This window comes from Hypanus sabinus, chromosome 6, assembly GCF_030144855.1.
Source record: "Hypanus sabinus isolate sHypSab1 chromosome 6, sHypSab1.hap1, whole genome shotgun sequence".
Taxonomy (NCBI): domain Eukaryota; kingdom Metazoa; phylum Chordata; class Chondrichthyes; order Myliobatiformes; family Dasyatidae; genus Hypanus; species Hypanus sabinus.
The window spans coordinates 138,563,944-138,580,156 of record NC_082711.1 but is presented as its reverse complement, the minus strand read 5'-3'; the positions used below and the strand labels follow the sequence as shown (position 1 = coordinate 138,580,156).

The 16,213-nt window shown below is 40.4% G+C and overlaps 1 protein-coding gene across 2 annotated transcripts in view; it reads right to left on the bottom strand.

Annotated features, from left to right (window-relative positions):
• The window catches only part of rasa4 (RAS p21 protein activator 4), a 317,606-nt gene that overhangs the window by 121,699 nt on the left and 179,694 nt on the right, over positions 1–16,213 (bottom strand). The gene's annotated exons all lie outside the window — the stretch shown is intronic.

Sequence of the window (16,213 nt, the reverse complement as noted above, 5' to 3'; positions counted from 1 at the left end):
ATTTTACTAATATTTGTGTAATATTATAAATATATTACTTCATTAGGCATTCCTAGTTTGCTTACATAATTCATTACAGGAAATACGTGAATTGCATATGTCATTATGTCACCAGGTGATATATAAGCGGCTTTCTTAAGAAAAACTAAGTATACAAGTTATTGTGGGCTCCCCGTGTTTTTCTTTCAATCAGTTTCTGGAGTTACAAAACTTAACAGTGGCTACGAGAAAGTTTTAAATTGAAGCCGGGATTACAACCTATCTATTAAAGCACAACACATTTTTCTTTGGAAAGTGGAGAGGCAGTTGAGTTAAAAAAAGTGATGCACTTGTTTCTTTGAAAGGGAACAAAGATGGTTCAGTAAAAAAAATGGCAGAAAATGGACAAATTTCCTGGGTTCATAAATAGTGAGTACCAGTTGATCATAAATTTAAAAAAGCAGAAATGGCTGCCTACATCAGAAAAAAAGACACATTCAACTGCATATCAATGATGTATACTGAGTGAATTGAACAATATTTTGAAGCAAATGAAATAGTCAATGAAAAGCGAGTGCCAGTGTTACTGAGCGTAATAGGTGGGAAAACATACAGCTTTTAGAAGTTTAACTGCTCCAACTAAACCAGCCAAAATGAGCTTTGCTGATATCTTGAATGTAATGCATGAACATTTAGAACTGAAACCATTGTTGATTTCAGAATGCTTTAGGTTTCATTAAAAGAATCAAAGGTAAAGGGAGTCAATTTCAGTTTACGTGGCTGAATTGAGAAGATTGTCCAAGCATTGTCAGTTCAGTGAAGGGCTTATTGATACACTTAGAGATCATTTAGTTTGAGGAATTGTTTGAAGAAAAGAAGTATAACTCACATTTCAAAGAGCATTTTAAATTGCTACATCAATGGAAACAGCAGCCAGAGACACAACTGAGTTGCAGTCAGGAATGAAATGGAGCATGAACAAAATTGCAATGTTTAAACAGAAATTGGACTGGCTGAACAAATTGTGTTGCCATTGTGGCAGGGGCTCACATACACAACACCAATGTAGATTTAAAGCAAAATCTGCAGAAAATGCAACAAAGTAGGACACAAACACAGAACATGTTCAGACAGACAAAATCAAATGGACTCTGAAGAGAAGAAGAAGGTGAAAAGTCAAGTTGCAGTTTCAAAAAGAGAACTAATCTGCGTACAGTTCATGAAAAGTCTGATAATGATGAGTGACTCAGGACCAAGTAGCCTTGAGATTTACAATGTGAAAGCTAACAATAAACAAACAATATGACTTACACCAGAAGTGAACGACAAATTAATTAAAATGGAATTGGACAATGGGTTAGCTGTATCAGTCATTCCACAAAATGAGTTTGAGCGGCATTTCAAAGAACTAAAAACTGCAGATAAACTGAACTAAACTGAACTAAAACCTGCAGATATCCAACTAAGAAGTTATACTGGAGAAAAGATAACTCCTGTGGGAATGACATGCACAACAGTGAAATAAACCAACCAACAAGCCACATTAGGCTTGCATGTGGCAAAAAAACCAGAGAGCCAGTGCTATGGGGTTATGATTGACTGAGACTACTACAACTTGATTGGAGATCCATCCACCAGCTGCATGCACACCCCCTGTAATAGAGTCAACTGAAAGTGAACTAAGAAGGGCACTGGATAGTGCCACAACAGTGTTCAAGGATGGCAGTGGATAATTCACACCATCAAGAGTAAAACAGTGTTAAATGAAAATGCTATACCCAAGTGTTACAAAGCCCATCTGATTCCTTATGCCATATATAATAATATAGCCACTAGCTAGATGGTATGGAGGCTAAAAAAATCTTCCTATGGTTGAGTGGGAGCCCATAGGCAATGCCAGTGGTCCCAGTAGCCAAAAAGAATGGGTCTGCCAGGATCTGTGGTGATTTTAAGGTCACCGTTGACCCAGTACTGAAAGCAGATGAATACTCTCTGCCCAGGATAGAAGATATCTTAGCAAACTTTTCTGGAGGGAAACACTTCTGCAAAGAAATGCTTATGGATTGTCCTGTTCACATATGGACAAGGAAATGCTCAAAGAATTTACAAACGAGGACAAACCTCTTGACATATTCTCCTCATTGCAAATTGAAAATCTCCCTTATGGCAGAGATGATCCAAAGGGAAATCAGAGAAGACCTCACATTGTCTCAGGTCTACACGGCTACCCCAAAATGGCCGGGATGTGCAGCAGAAACTGCAGATCCCCCTTTTTCACCAGTGTCGGGATGAACTTATCCTTGACAGGATTGCCTTATATAGGGATTGAGAGTTGTACTATCCAAACTGACAGCTAATGTGTTGGAGGAGCTACATGTCAGTCATCGTATAGTCAAAATGAATGTGTTGCTTCGAAGCTTTGTCTGGTGGCCTGGGGTAGATCTGCAGACTGAGTAGCTTGCCATAATACAGAAGAGAAAAAAAATAATAATAATAAATAAGTGGATCAATTACAGTATACATATATTGAATAGATTAAAAATGTGCAAAAAACAGAAATACTGTATATTTTTGAAAAGTGAGGTAGTGTCCAAGGGTTCAATGTCCATTTAGGAATTGGATGGCAGAGGGGAAGAAGCTGTTCCTGAATTGCTGAGTGTGTGCCTTCAGGCTTCTGTATCTCCTACCTGATGGTAACTGTGAGAAAAGGACATGCCCTGGGTGCTGGAGGTCCTTTAATAAGTGACGTTGCCTTTCTGAGATACCACTCCTTGAAGATGTCCTGGATACTTTGGAGGCTAGTACCCAAGATGGAGCTGACTAGGTTTACAACCTTCTGCAGCTTCTTTTGGTCCTGTGCAGTAGCCCCTCCGTACCAGACAGTGATGTAGCCTGTCTGAATGCTCTCCATGGTACATCTATAGAAGTTTTTGAGTGTATTTGTTGACATGCCAAATCTCTTCAAACTCATAATGAAGTATCGCTGCTGTCTTGCCTTCTTTATAACTACATTGATATGTTGGAACCAGGTTAGATCCTCAGAGATCTTGATACCCAGGAACTTGAAACTGCTCACTCTCTCCACTTCTGATCCCTCTATGAGGATTGGTATGTGTTCCTTCATCTTACCCTTCCTGAAGTCCACAATCAGCTCTTTTGTCTTACAGACTTTGAGTGTCAGGTTGTTGCTGTGGCACCATTCCACTAGTAAGCATATCTCACTCCTATATGCCCTCTCATCTACCAACATTGGTAGATTCTACCAACAATGGTTTTATCATCAGCAAGTTTATAGATGGTATTTGAGCTATGCCAAGCCACACAGTCATGTGTATGGAGAGAGTAGAGCAGTGAGCTAAGCACACACCTGAGGTGCACCAGTGTTAATCGTCAGCGAGGAGGAGATGTTATCATCAATCTGCACAGATTGTGCTCTTGTGTTTAGGAAGCTGAGGATCCAATTACAGAGGGAGGTACAGAGACCCAGGTTCTGCAACTTCTCAACCAGGATTGTGGGAATGATGGTATTAAATGGTGAGCTGGAATTTATAACCAAGCAGGGAAGAGTGTTGTGTATTTAATATTTGAGTAATATTAGATTAATCTTGTAAATATATTATTTGATTAGGCATTCTTTGTTTGCATAATTCATTACGGGTTATAGGTAAGAAGTACGTAAATGGCATACATCATTATGCTACTACATCATGTGTGAGCATCTCATTAAAGAAAAACTAAGTACACAAGTTATTTGGGGCTCCCGTGGTTTTCTTTCGATTAGTTTCTGGAGTTACAAAATATAATGTGTGTGCACACACGCGCATGTGTACCTGTATGTTTGTGTGTATGTGTGAGTGTGCAGATGGGGGACAGTAATCCAGGGAGATGTGGAGTTAACTAAATCCTTGCAAAAGAATTGCTGTAAGCAACATGTGCTTTTTTAATAATTGAACTGGCCAACCCTTGAGCACACACCAATCTATCCTCTCTCCATGGTTTGGTCGTAGGTGTTACAAGATTATCAGTGGAGAATATGTTTTTCTCAGTTAATCCTGTTACATGTTGTACTAACCCTTCAATGACCCCTGACTTCCAATGTACTGCTTGGTTGATTATATCTGTTCCTCCCCATCTGTCAGTGGGATTTAATAGAGAGGAAATTACTTTCTACTTATGACTAAAACAACACTGGATGATGCCAAATCTAAGGGCAACTTTAAGCCCTATTGATCCATGAAGCAGGTGTTCACTGATTTACATTGGTGCTTGGTCTGGTAGTACCTTGGTTTGAAATGTTTATATTCTTGGTTTCAAATCCATCTTAGTCTTTAGTGCTCTCTATGTCTGTACCTTCTGTTTTATTAACTCCATTACCAACCACTTCCCTTGCTGAAACTAGGATCAAAATACTTCTCCAGTTTGTGATGTTGTGTGACAGCTAGAAGACATACTCCATAACTCTCACTGTCAAACAATTCCCTACTGTCTGATACCAAATATAATTTTTGGTTCGATGCAATGAGTAGAACTGCAGTATAAAATGAGAGTATTAAGGCACATTCTGGAGTTAGCGTATATAGCAAATATTAACTTCACCAGCAACCTATCTTCAGAGGTGAATGTGGATTGTAGGTTGAATTTAAAATGCAGCCCTGAACTATAGTTTTCGTAGCGCGGTGGACTGGAGTTGATTGAAAACCGGACAATGCTGATTAATATTCATTTTGGGTGTCTGGAGTGTAGTGCAAAAAAGGAGGTATGCAAAAATTATATGTAATTCAAAGGAAGCATTGTAGATACTGTGTCACTATAGAATTGTCCTGTGGTTACATTTCATCATTAACATATAAAATGTCATCTAAAATTGGGTTGGGGGGCCTCTTCCTACAAGAGTGTCTCAATATGTCTCTCTAGTGACATTGTTCATGTTACAACAGAGAGCAGGAAGGAAGAGAATTAGAATATAAGGGATGGTCTTTCCTATGACATCTCTTTGGTGACCAAGGGGATAGATAGTCAATGACGTATCTTATAAAACCCAGTCACTGAGTAACATGAGACTGCAAGTCCACAGGAAAATCGAGGTCCAAAATCTGTAAGTTTAAGAGTCCAGTCTGTGAGTTCACTGGAGGCTTGAGGACCAGAGGTGGTCTGTCCTGAGGTGGGCAAATGATAAACTTCACTGTTTGTTTCTATGCACACATGATAAATAAATGAATCTGAATCTGATGTAAGAGGAGAGATCACAGGATGAGAGATGAAGGAACCAAGAGGAAAGAGACAGAAAGAAGGAAGGGGATAGATTTTCACTCAAGCATGGGAGAGAAAGGAATACCAAGTTTGGATGATTGGCTGGCATACAGCATTATTTGTGCCATTGATCACTAGGTGAAATGGTCTTTTATGGTGTTGTAGACTGAATGTCACTGAACAATAATTACTGTTGCACATTTTCTTCCTTGTTTGTTATAGTAGTTACTTCACTTCAGAAGTATTTTATTGACTGTGAAGCATTTTAGGATCCAAGGTTGTGAAAGTGATAAAATAAATGTTCACTCTTTTTTTGGATGCACATCTAGCAATGAGTGCAATTCCCTTGTTGTAATTTTCTAACAGAATGCAACAATTGACAAACTGATTAACTGAAGTGCTTCTGGTACAGAAGCCACACACAATTCACCTTCAACCTTCTCAATGGAGCTATTTTCTGAAAAAAAACTCCATGATTATAGACCAAAAATACTTGAGCTGGGAGACAAAAATTAGCTGGCATTTCTTCCATTTTCCCTTTACTGAATGTAATGATGAAATGGGAATGGGAATCTGTCCAGATATGAGACCTACATCTTCAGAAAAATGGGAACACCAGACTCAGTTCTTGATTAACATTCAATCATGAGAAACGGAACCAATTTATTTGTCACTTACTCATGTTATCTGAATGTACTTCTTCTTGAGAAGATCAGCAGGAGAGTACATTCCTCAAAAGATGTCCCACTGGTGTGGGAAAGAGAGGACCACAGAACACAGGTAGGAGAAAGTGAGTTTAGTGAAAGTGTGATTTGCATATTCATGAGAGTGGTACAACTGTTACTTAGAATATGAAACAGTACAGGGCAATATGGGCTCTTCAACACAATATGCTCTGCTGACCTATATAAAACTACTGTCAGGCCTTCACAGGCAGGCACCTCCCAGTCTCCATCCAGTTAGCAGGAGTCACCTGCCACTTCTTTCCAACATCACCTGAAACCTATTTAAACCCAGCTCTCATCATCAGTCGTTGTTCACTCATTGAACCAGCCAGACTCAACTAGTTGCCCCTAGCCTTCAGTTACCTTGTTGCCTGTGGTTTTTAGCACCTGCTCGCTCTTGTTTTGTGGCCCCACATGGCTTGTTATTTTGCAGTTTATTATTAAAATTATTGCTCACTGCTAAGTTGCTGCCACTGCTCTGCTTTTGGGTCAAGCCTTCTCTACATTTCCTGACACCTACACCATGATCAATCTAATTCTTCCCTCCTACGTAACCCATAACTTTCCATTTTTCTTACATTCACATGCCTGTCTAAGAGTTTCCATTAGACTAGCCTCTACAACCAACACCAGCAAAAAATTTCCCTGTCACAGATCCAACATTAGATATTCTTCAGTCTTCTGTTACCTTGTCTGTGGCTAACGAGGACACAATGATCCCTACCAAAGGTGAGCAAGCTCCTTCATTGCTTTCTTCAATATCTTGGGGCTTATTGTTCCAGTCCCTGGGGACTTACCTATCTTTCAAGATAGCCAGCACCTCTTCTTATTTAATAACAGCATGTCCTAGAATATCAGTATACCCGCCCCCCCGCCATCTGCCATCATTCATTCCTCCTCCATAGTAAATACTGTACTCAAGAAGGACCACATCTGCATCTCTGACTCTCTACAGAGATTCCCTCCTTTATGCTTGCTCTTGCTTCCAATACATCTTGGGTTTCACCTCAATCTAATTGTCAAAACATTCAATGCTCCTTTTAGCCCACCTAATTTCTTCTTTAAGTTCTTTCTTGCTTTCTTTATATTCCTCAAGATCTTTGTCTGATTTCCAGCTATTATACCTTTACTATAGTCCCCTTTACTTTTTGACCAAGCTTACAATCTCTCTCGTTATCCAGTGTCCCTGAACCTTGCCATCATTATCTTTCATCTTCTTGGGAACATGCTAGTTCTCAACTCTAACCAACTGGCCTTTTTAAAGAAATTCCACATGCCAGATATTGATTATCCCCTTATCTAATTCTTAATTTCTGTAATTAGTCTACTCCCAAATCACCCACTTTCATCTGATGATCAGTCTCTTCCTTTTCTATGGCTATCTTAAAACCTACAGAATTATGTCGCTGTTCCCAAATTATTCCTACACTGAAAGTTCATTCATCTGGCCAGGCCCGTTCTGCAATGTAGGGTCTAGAATTTCCTCATCACTGCTTGAACTGCCTGCATATCACTTCAAGAACCCCTGCTTAATAAACTCTGTCCCACCAGAGCTCCTGGCACTGAGGGTGTCCCAGTTAATACTGGGGACGTCACCGGCTATAGAAATTCTGTTGCAGTTACAGTTTTACACGATCTGCTTACATTCCTGTTCCTCTAACTCTCATTGGTTATCAGAAGGCCCACATTATAACCCCATTATAGTGATTGTACTTTTCTTATTCCCAAACTATCTGTATGACCTCATTGAATGAGCCCTCTAGGAAGTTCTTTTATAGTACTGCTGGGACATTCTCCCTGTCTTTTTACACCACTCTTGGTCTTGTCTAAAATAAGCTGGCAGTCCTGCCCTACTCTCAAACAAGTTTCAGTAATGGCTACGGTGGTGTAATTCCATGTACTGAGACAGCTCTGGGTTCATCTGCCTTAACACTTTGCATTAAAATAAGTATACTTCAGACCATCATTCCAGTTGAATTCATTATCCTAGCCCTGGACTTCTTCTCCTCAATCACTCCACCTGTTGACTACAGCTCCAGTGCCAACCACCCCACAACTTCCCAGCTACATTAGTACAAACCCTCCCAAGCAGTACTACCAAACCCTCTCATTCAGGTGCAAACCTCCCTGGTGTAGCTGTGCATTTGACTGTGCTATCTTCTTACCAGAATGTGGCATAGGGAATGATCAGCACCAGATTCTGGTTTAATATCACTGACACGAAAGTTGTTATCATGCAGCAGCAGTACTCTGTAATACATACTAATAAAACAGCAAATCACAGTGAGAAATATACCTAAGGTATATACCTAAAAAGTTAAATTAAATCAGTAGTGAAAGAAGAGGAAAAAATTAGCAGTGAGGTAGTGTTTAGCGGTTCAATGTCCCTTCATAAATCTGATGGCAGAGGAGAAGAAATGGTTCCTGAATCGTTAAGTCTGGCTCATGTGCCTCCTTCCTGATGGTAGCAAGGAGAAAAGGGCATGTCCTGTGTGATTTTCTTATTACCCCTTAGGCCTTGCCTTTTAATTTTTCACCCAACTATCTGAATTCTCTATTGAGCACTTCATCTCTCTTCCTGCCTCTATTGTTTGTTGTCTGGGACAACCGTCCTTGTTGACGTTACAATGGCAAACAATTCTCAAAAATAATCAGAGCAGAAGTTCTAGTTCAATCTGCCTTTTTTAAGGTATGAATGATCTGACATAAATTCAAACTATTTCCATTCTGGCAATGGACAAAAGGGAGTAAGTCAAATTTATAACAGATTATTCACACCTTCAGAACACCTCAAATCAATCAGTCACCAATTAAATATATTTGAATTGCAGCCAAGTCCAAAAAAAAAGGAATGTAGCAGACTCCCACAAAGAAATTGGTTCAATTAAAAACTTGACAACTGCGATAGAGGGAGGTTTATTAAGCCATGTTAGGATATATTTGAATGTCAGAGCAAGCTCGAGGGACTCAATGACCTACACCTTTTCCTACTGAAACTGCACCATTGGCCCAGATGTGTCAGTGTAAATGCCAAGAGCTTGGAAATGTACCTGGGCTGCAGGATATCTGAACCATGCAAACAGATCCTAAAATATGCCAACAATTCCAGTGAGCATAATATTTGCTTCTGCTTGTTCTGCTCCTAGGAAATAATAGAATCTGCTCCTAGGAAATTACAGAATCTTAGAATGGTTACATCACAGGAGGAGGCCATTTAGCCCACCGCATCTGTGCTGACTGCCAACCATCGCAACTCAATAGTTCCACAGATCAGCTTTTTGGGAGTAGCCTAGGAAGTTTTTCTCCACCTGACTATGAACTGAATATGTCTGGACTCTTTCGAAGTCTTTGTGATTGGGTGTTTTGTATTCTTGCTCAATTTTCTTTCCTGCCGTTTCAGCAATTTGTTCTTTCTTTTGCATGTTGGGGGGGGGGGGTTTCGATGATTTTTCCTTGAATGGGGTCCATGTTTTTCTTTGTTTTGTAGCTGTCTGTGGGGAAGACAAATCTCAGGATTGAATACTGCTTACATACTTTTAAGTAAATATACTCTGAACTGTGCATTTATCCAGTTCCCTCTTGAAATACACACAACGGCCTTTCTCCATTAAATGCACAGGTTACGCATTTCAACGCCAACCACGTGCTCAATAAAGACAGTTCCTCTCACACCACTCCCTCCCCCTTTGTTTTATACCTGTGATGTCCAGCTCTAAAGGAAAATGAATTGTGCTTTTTATTCTCTCCAGGTCCCACAACATTTTATGTACTTTAATCAAATCTCTTCTTAGTCTCTTTGTCAAAGTCAACAGTCTCAGCATTTCTAAACTATCCTTGTAACAACAGTCTTATATGCCAGGAACCATTCTTCTAGCTCTTTTATGGGCCCCTCTAATGCCTTTGCATTTCTGTTCTAATATGCCAACCAGATATGAATTCTAGCATTTATAAGGTTGTGTATTATTTCCCTGCTTTTGTACTCATTTACCTTTGTTGACAAAGTTCAGAGTTGTGTGCACTTTGTTTATTTTTTGAAATACAGCGCAGAATAAGCTCTTCCAGCCCTTCAAACTGCGCTGCCCAACCCTCTCCGATTTAACCCTAGACCAATCACGGGACAATTTACAATGACCAATTAATCTTCAGATTGTGGGAGGAAACCTGAGCACCTGGAGGAAACCATGAGGTCATGGGGAGAACAGATAAATTCCTTACAAACAGCTACTCTTCTGCTGCCCTGGACTCTCAAGGATTTGTCCATATATACCCCCAGGTTTCCATGCTCCAGCACCACTTTCACAAGAGTATCCTGTGTTCGATTCCAGGTCTCCTCATTCTTACCACCAAACAGTCCCTCCCACATTAAACTTCATTAAACTTCATTAAACTGGTCTCCCACTCCAGCAGCCTGTTTACATCCCACTGTAGTCTATTGCTATCCTCTTCACAGTTGCCAATCTTGCCAAGTTTTGTATCATCTGCAAATTTAGAGATGATGGCTTGTAACTTCAAAATTTGACCATGAATACATAGTCACAAAAATAAAACAATGGTCCTAACTTTGATCCTTGGGAAATGCCTCCTCCGGTATGAGAAACCATTCACTCTCTTTATTACCTTTCAGTTTAAGATGGAGCTGATAAAGTCAAATGACTACTTACTGGTTGCAAACAAAACAAAAAATACAACTGAATACTTTATTAATAACACTTTTTCCCAGCAAACTTTAAGGTAAATGATTGCCACAGACAATGGAGACGCAAACAGAGGTGAGGTTGAGTTGAGGGTCGGTGAGGTTGAGGCACATTCGAGGCAAAGTCGGGGCGAGTGGAGTGGAGCAAAGTTGGAGTGCAGGAGAGGCAGGTATCATACTTTGATAATGTACTTTGAACCTGTTCCTTAGATGACTTCATACTATCAGTGCTGAGGCCAGATTTGTGCTGTCAATGTCCCATTTACCCAAATGTTATAACATTAGTGACAAGCCTGTTATGTAGCACTTTATCAAAATTCTTCAAGAAGTCTATACGTCACATAGCTGCATCACCCAAAACAATGCTCATCATTACTTGATCAAAAATCTCTATCAAATTAGTTAAACTCAATTTTCCCTTAAAAAACATACACTGTACTGACTTGCCTAAAGTAATCCATTTCCTTGCAAGTGGATCTTTTAATAATCTTTTTCTAGATTAGTGTTCCTGAAAATGTTCCCACTACTGATGTTAATTTGACTGGCCTGTAGAAGCAGGGCTTATTCTATTCTTTTTTATGACTGGGTATCACTTGCTGCTTTCCATCCTCCGACACCATCCTTACATCAAACAGCATTGGGAGGACCATGGTCAATACCTCCAAGGTTTCTCCCTGGACTTCCCTTAAAATCCTAGAATGCATCCCATCCAATCCTGATAACTTACCTATTTTAAATTTATTAAGTTAGTTTTCTAATAGACCAGTGCTATTGATTTTTAATGTATCCAGTATCACTATATCTTTCTTTCCTGTTTATTTAGAAGCTTCTTATTCCCTGGTGAAGGCTGAATGTTCACTTAGTACCTCACACTGCCCCCAGCATCCAAATACAAGTTACTCATTTTTGTCCTTAATTGGTCTCACTCTCTAATACATTCAGTTGCCACTTCGTTAGATACTTTCTGTACCTAATAGAGCGGCTATTGAGTGTATTTTCTTGGTCTTCTGCTGCTGTAGCACATCCATTTCAAGGTTCAGCATGTTGTGCATTCAGAGACGCTCTTTAGCACATCACTGTTGTAACACGTGGTTATTTTGAGTTACTGTTGCCTTCCTGTCAGCTTGAACTAGTCTAGCCATTTTCCTCTGACCTCTCTCATTAACAAGATGTTTTTGCCCACAGATCTGCTATTCACTGATATTTTTTTTTGTTTTTCCCATTATTTTCTGTAAACTCTAGAGATTGTTGTGTGTGAAAATCCCAGGAAATCAGCAATATCTGAGATACTCAAACCACCCCATCTGGCACCAATTATTCTATGGTCCAGGTCACATTTCTTCCCCATTCTGCTGTTTGGTCTGAACAACAATTGAACTTCTTGACTATGTCTGCACGCTTTTAGGCATTGAGTTGCTGCCACATGATTGGCTGATGAGATATTTGCATTAATGAGCAGGCGTACCTAATGAAATGCTCACTGCGTGTTTATCACCCTTTTTGGATTCCCATTTCCATTGCTGTTGTCAGTTCCTCACCCATTTTAATTGTCACATCCCCTCTGGTTCTTTGTCATCAGCCTGAATCTTGCTGTTATTGACATCCAACAGCTGCCATGCATAGCCTTCTGTTGGGTTATCTCTCTCTGTAATTATTTCATTGTGCAAGAAGCTCTAGATTAGCTTGCTCCCTCTCTGCACATCTTGTAAATGTGCCCCAACTTCACTCAAACAGCCTTTTCCTTAAAGACAGCCGATTGTTCTGCAATGATTTTGTCCATCACCATTTGAAACACTGGCCTTCATCCATTTCATGACTTTTACTTTGGATTATTCCTCCTTCTCCAAGGTTAACCTAAATCTTGGTGTCTCCTAATTTCTCCTCTTTTGGAACTTGGGGTGCTTGGCCTACTTCATTGCTCAGAAGTAGATCCAGCAATACCCCGTAACTCATTCAGGCATAGTTGGCATTTACAATTAGACTTGGGGTCCAAAATCAGATTGTCCCCTCTGACAGAGGGAACCCTGTCTTGTTAAAGGAGATGGTTCTCAGAACAGCAGTTAAACAGTAATTCCAAGGGATTATCTGAAAGAAAAGGAGGAGATTTATTTCTTGTGAGCTGGCTAAAATCACCTCTTGACCAACTGCAATGTGCAGTGAATGAGAGTTTTCTGAGAACAATGCTACTGATTTGTTTACTACAGCACAAGAAGGATGCATCAGAGACACAAGAGACTCTGCAGATGTTGGAAATCTTGAGCAAAATTAAGGTATGTCTTGAGGTACATCATTGTGATATTCAGAGATCCTGAGCTTTGCTGTAAAAATGCAACACTATCCACTTATCTTTTTTATTCCTTTTTCTTCCTTACGATGTATGTGATGTTCATGCAACTTGGCCCCTACAGCCTAACACTGGGTGTTGCCTTGGGCCGATTGAATTCAGGAATTGACTGCTTCATTCCCTAAGATCTTATAAAAAAAAGGTGCTACTTACTGTGGAATTAACCATCTACTGTCTGATTGGCAGCCCTAATATGCTCTTCACAGGAACCACTGCAGCAATGCCTTGGCACTGGGCTGAGTGGCTTTGAACAACCACAGGCATTCGTGCGACTTCAGCCAAAGGAGGTGTTTCGCCACTGACTCTCACTAACTTCAGTTTTCCCAGGACACCTTTCCCACAGTTTTTCAAATGTTATCATGATCTCACTCCCATATCACTTCTGAAATTCAGTGAGGCCTTTTTTTTATGCCAAATGCATAAAGTTCTTTTTTCAGAGTCGAAGAAATTTTCCTCAGTGTTACCACCGATATACAACCTTAACACAGAGACTGAATGGTTGAGGTGTTTGATTTCAGATCAGTCATTCATCCTGATGCCTGAACATTTGAGCAGAAGGTACATGATACTTCTCTTCCTGTGGAGAGGGGTTGCCAGCCAGTTCTCTTGTACCCTTCCTCATACAGAGTTATAGAAGCCTGCTTGGCTTCCTAATCACAGATGCTGGAAATCCAGTGACACACACACAAAATGCTGGAGAAACCTCAGCATTTTCTGAATGCTGCCTTGCTTCCAGTTGGGTGTGTGGCAGATGTCGCGGGGCAAATAGGAGGGGTAGGTAGGGGATTTGGAAAGACAGGAATGGGCATTGAGCTGATATCAGAACAAAGCCAAAATTGACTGACGCCAGAATTAAAGGAAACAAAAATACATTTAAACATAAAAATTATTAAACTGGCAACACAGAACTTACAGGTGTGAGTAAGAAATAATATTTATGAATTGTGGGAAAATCCCACGGACGGTTCATCAGAGCTACACTTTGTAGTCCTCTTTCTGGGTGTTATCTGGGAGCTGAATTGCAGTGACTCATCAGTGCTGACTGCTACTGAAGCTTCGAACAGTATGCATCATCTGTGACCCACGCGATAATGTGAGGCAATGGCTAATACTCAAAAGTATCGAGCACGTCAGTGCCATGCGAAAGCTGAGTTTGATTTGGTCAGAGTAAAAATATTTCGTTGATTGTGAGGCAGTCATTCAGCAGGCATAATTGCATCATTACATCCTGAAATTCTACTTCTCTTTCTCTCACTATTTTCGGCAACCTTCCATCTAAATGTTATCACTTCACTAAATTAAAATGTGCAGCATGTCTACAGCCAAGTGGGAACATAACAGCAGGGCTGTGAAAAACACACATTTAGAAATTAACTAGCAGACACTGAGATTTTCTACTCCTTAACTACATTTAAACATATTCTATCAGAATCTACAGGTATAATAACATTATCTATCAGAATCTATTACCCATTTGATCAATTTCTGCAAATGTGCACCTTTATGGGGCTCTGGTGAGTTGGTACCGTGAAGAAACAGGTCAATTCCACCTCAGAATGGAGTGCAAATTCACCAATGCAACAACAGGGTTAAAGGGTTACATTATCAGGATAGGTCACTTGCCTGGAATTCTGAAGGCTAAGGGATGGACCAGCTGAGAGAGAGAAGTAGAACTTCAGGATGTAATGATGCAATTAAGCAATTTAATCGACTCTTGTTAGGGATCAATATGAATGAACAGATCTTAGTTGCAGATCAGCTTGGATCCATTTGACAAGTACTTGGTTAAGAGAATTTTAGAGGGATGTGGGTCAAATGTAGGCAAATGGACTAGCATGGATGATGGGCTGTAAGACCTGTTTCTATGCTGTATGACCTATAACTCTGTGACTGGCAGAGAGGCTGAAAGGCCTAGTGTTCCTTTATATTGACAACGTCACTTGTAACTGATTCTGGTGTTGCAACAATCTGTTCCTGCGGGATGTGTGGGCAAGATGGCGCCCACGACCACATGAAGAAGTAAAATTCATGTTGCCCTGAATACCTTGCTCCTGACCTTCTCTGTAGATGTCCTTTACAACAGCTCAGTCCAGCAATTTCAGCACATTGCATTCATACTAACAAGGCTCAGTATTGGGTGTGAAATCGACCTTTGCTTGCGCCAGTCAACAACCGATTCAGAGAGAGATGAAGTATGCCAGCTAAAGACCTTGGCTGTGCTTCAATGCATTGAAAAAAAAATCAACTTTCTCCACTGAGTGAAGGTTTGGGAGAATCTCTATCCTCAGTGCTTCTGCTGATCTGATCACTCCTGTCCTCCCTCAGTTTCCTGGTCTACAATGGCAAGATTCCAGCACCAATCCTCCTTGCCCGGGATTTGTTCAAATGTAAGACCATAAGACAGGAGCAGAATTAAGCCATTCAGCCCATCGAATCTGCTCTGCTGATCCTGGATCCCACTTATTCCCATACACCTGCCTTCTTGCCATACCCTTTGATACCCTGACTGATCAGGAAACTATCAACTTTCACCTTATGTCTTGACTTGGTCTCCACCCTAGTCTGCAGCAGAGTAATCCACAGATTCACTACTCTCTAGCTAAAAAAAATCCTCCTTACCTCTGTTCTAAAAGGTCACCCCTCAATTTTGAGGCTGTGCCCTTTAGTTCTGGATACCCCACCAAAGGAAACATCCTCTCCACATCCACCCTATCTGGTCCATTCAACATTCAGTAGGTTTCAATGAGATCTCTCTGCATTCTTCTAAATTCCCGTGAGTATGGGCCCAAAGCTGCCAAACTCTCCTCTTATGTTAACCCCTTCATTACAGGAATCATCCTTGTGAACCTCTTCTGGACTACTCCAATGACAACACACCCTTTCTGAGATATGGGGTACAAAACTGTTGACAATACTCTCAAGTGCGGCCTAACCAGTGTCTTATAAAGGCTCAGCACTATCTCCTTGCTTTTACATTCTACTCCCCTTGAAATAAATGCCAACATTGCATTTGCCTTCTTTACCACTGATTCAACCTGTAAATTAACCTTCTGGGAATCTTGCACGAGGACTCCTAAGTCCCTTTGCACCTCTGATGTTTGAATTCTCTCCGCATTTAGATAATAGTCCATGCCATTATTCCTTATACCAAAATGCACTACCACACATTTCCCCACACTGTATTCCATCTGCCCCTTTTTGCCCAATATCTAGGGCTTTGGT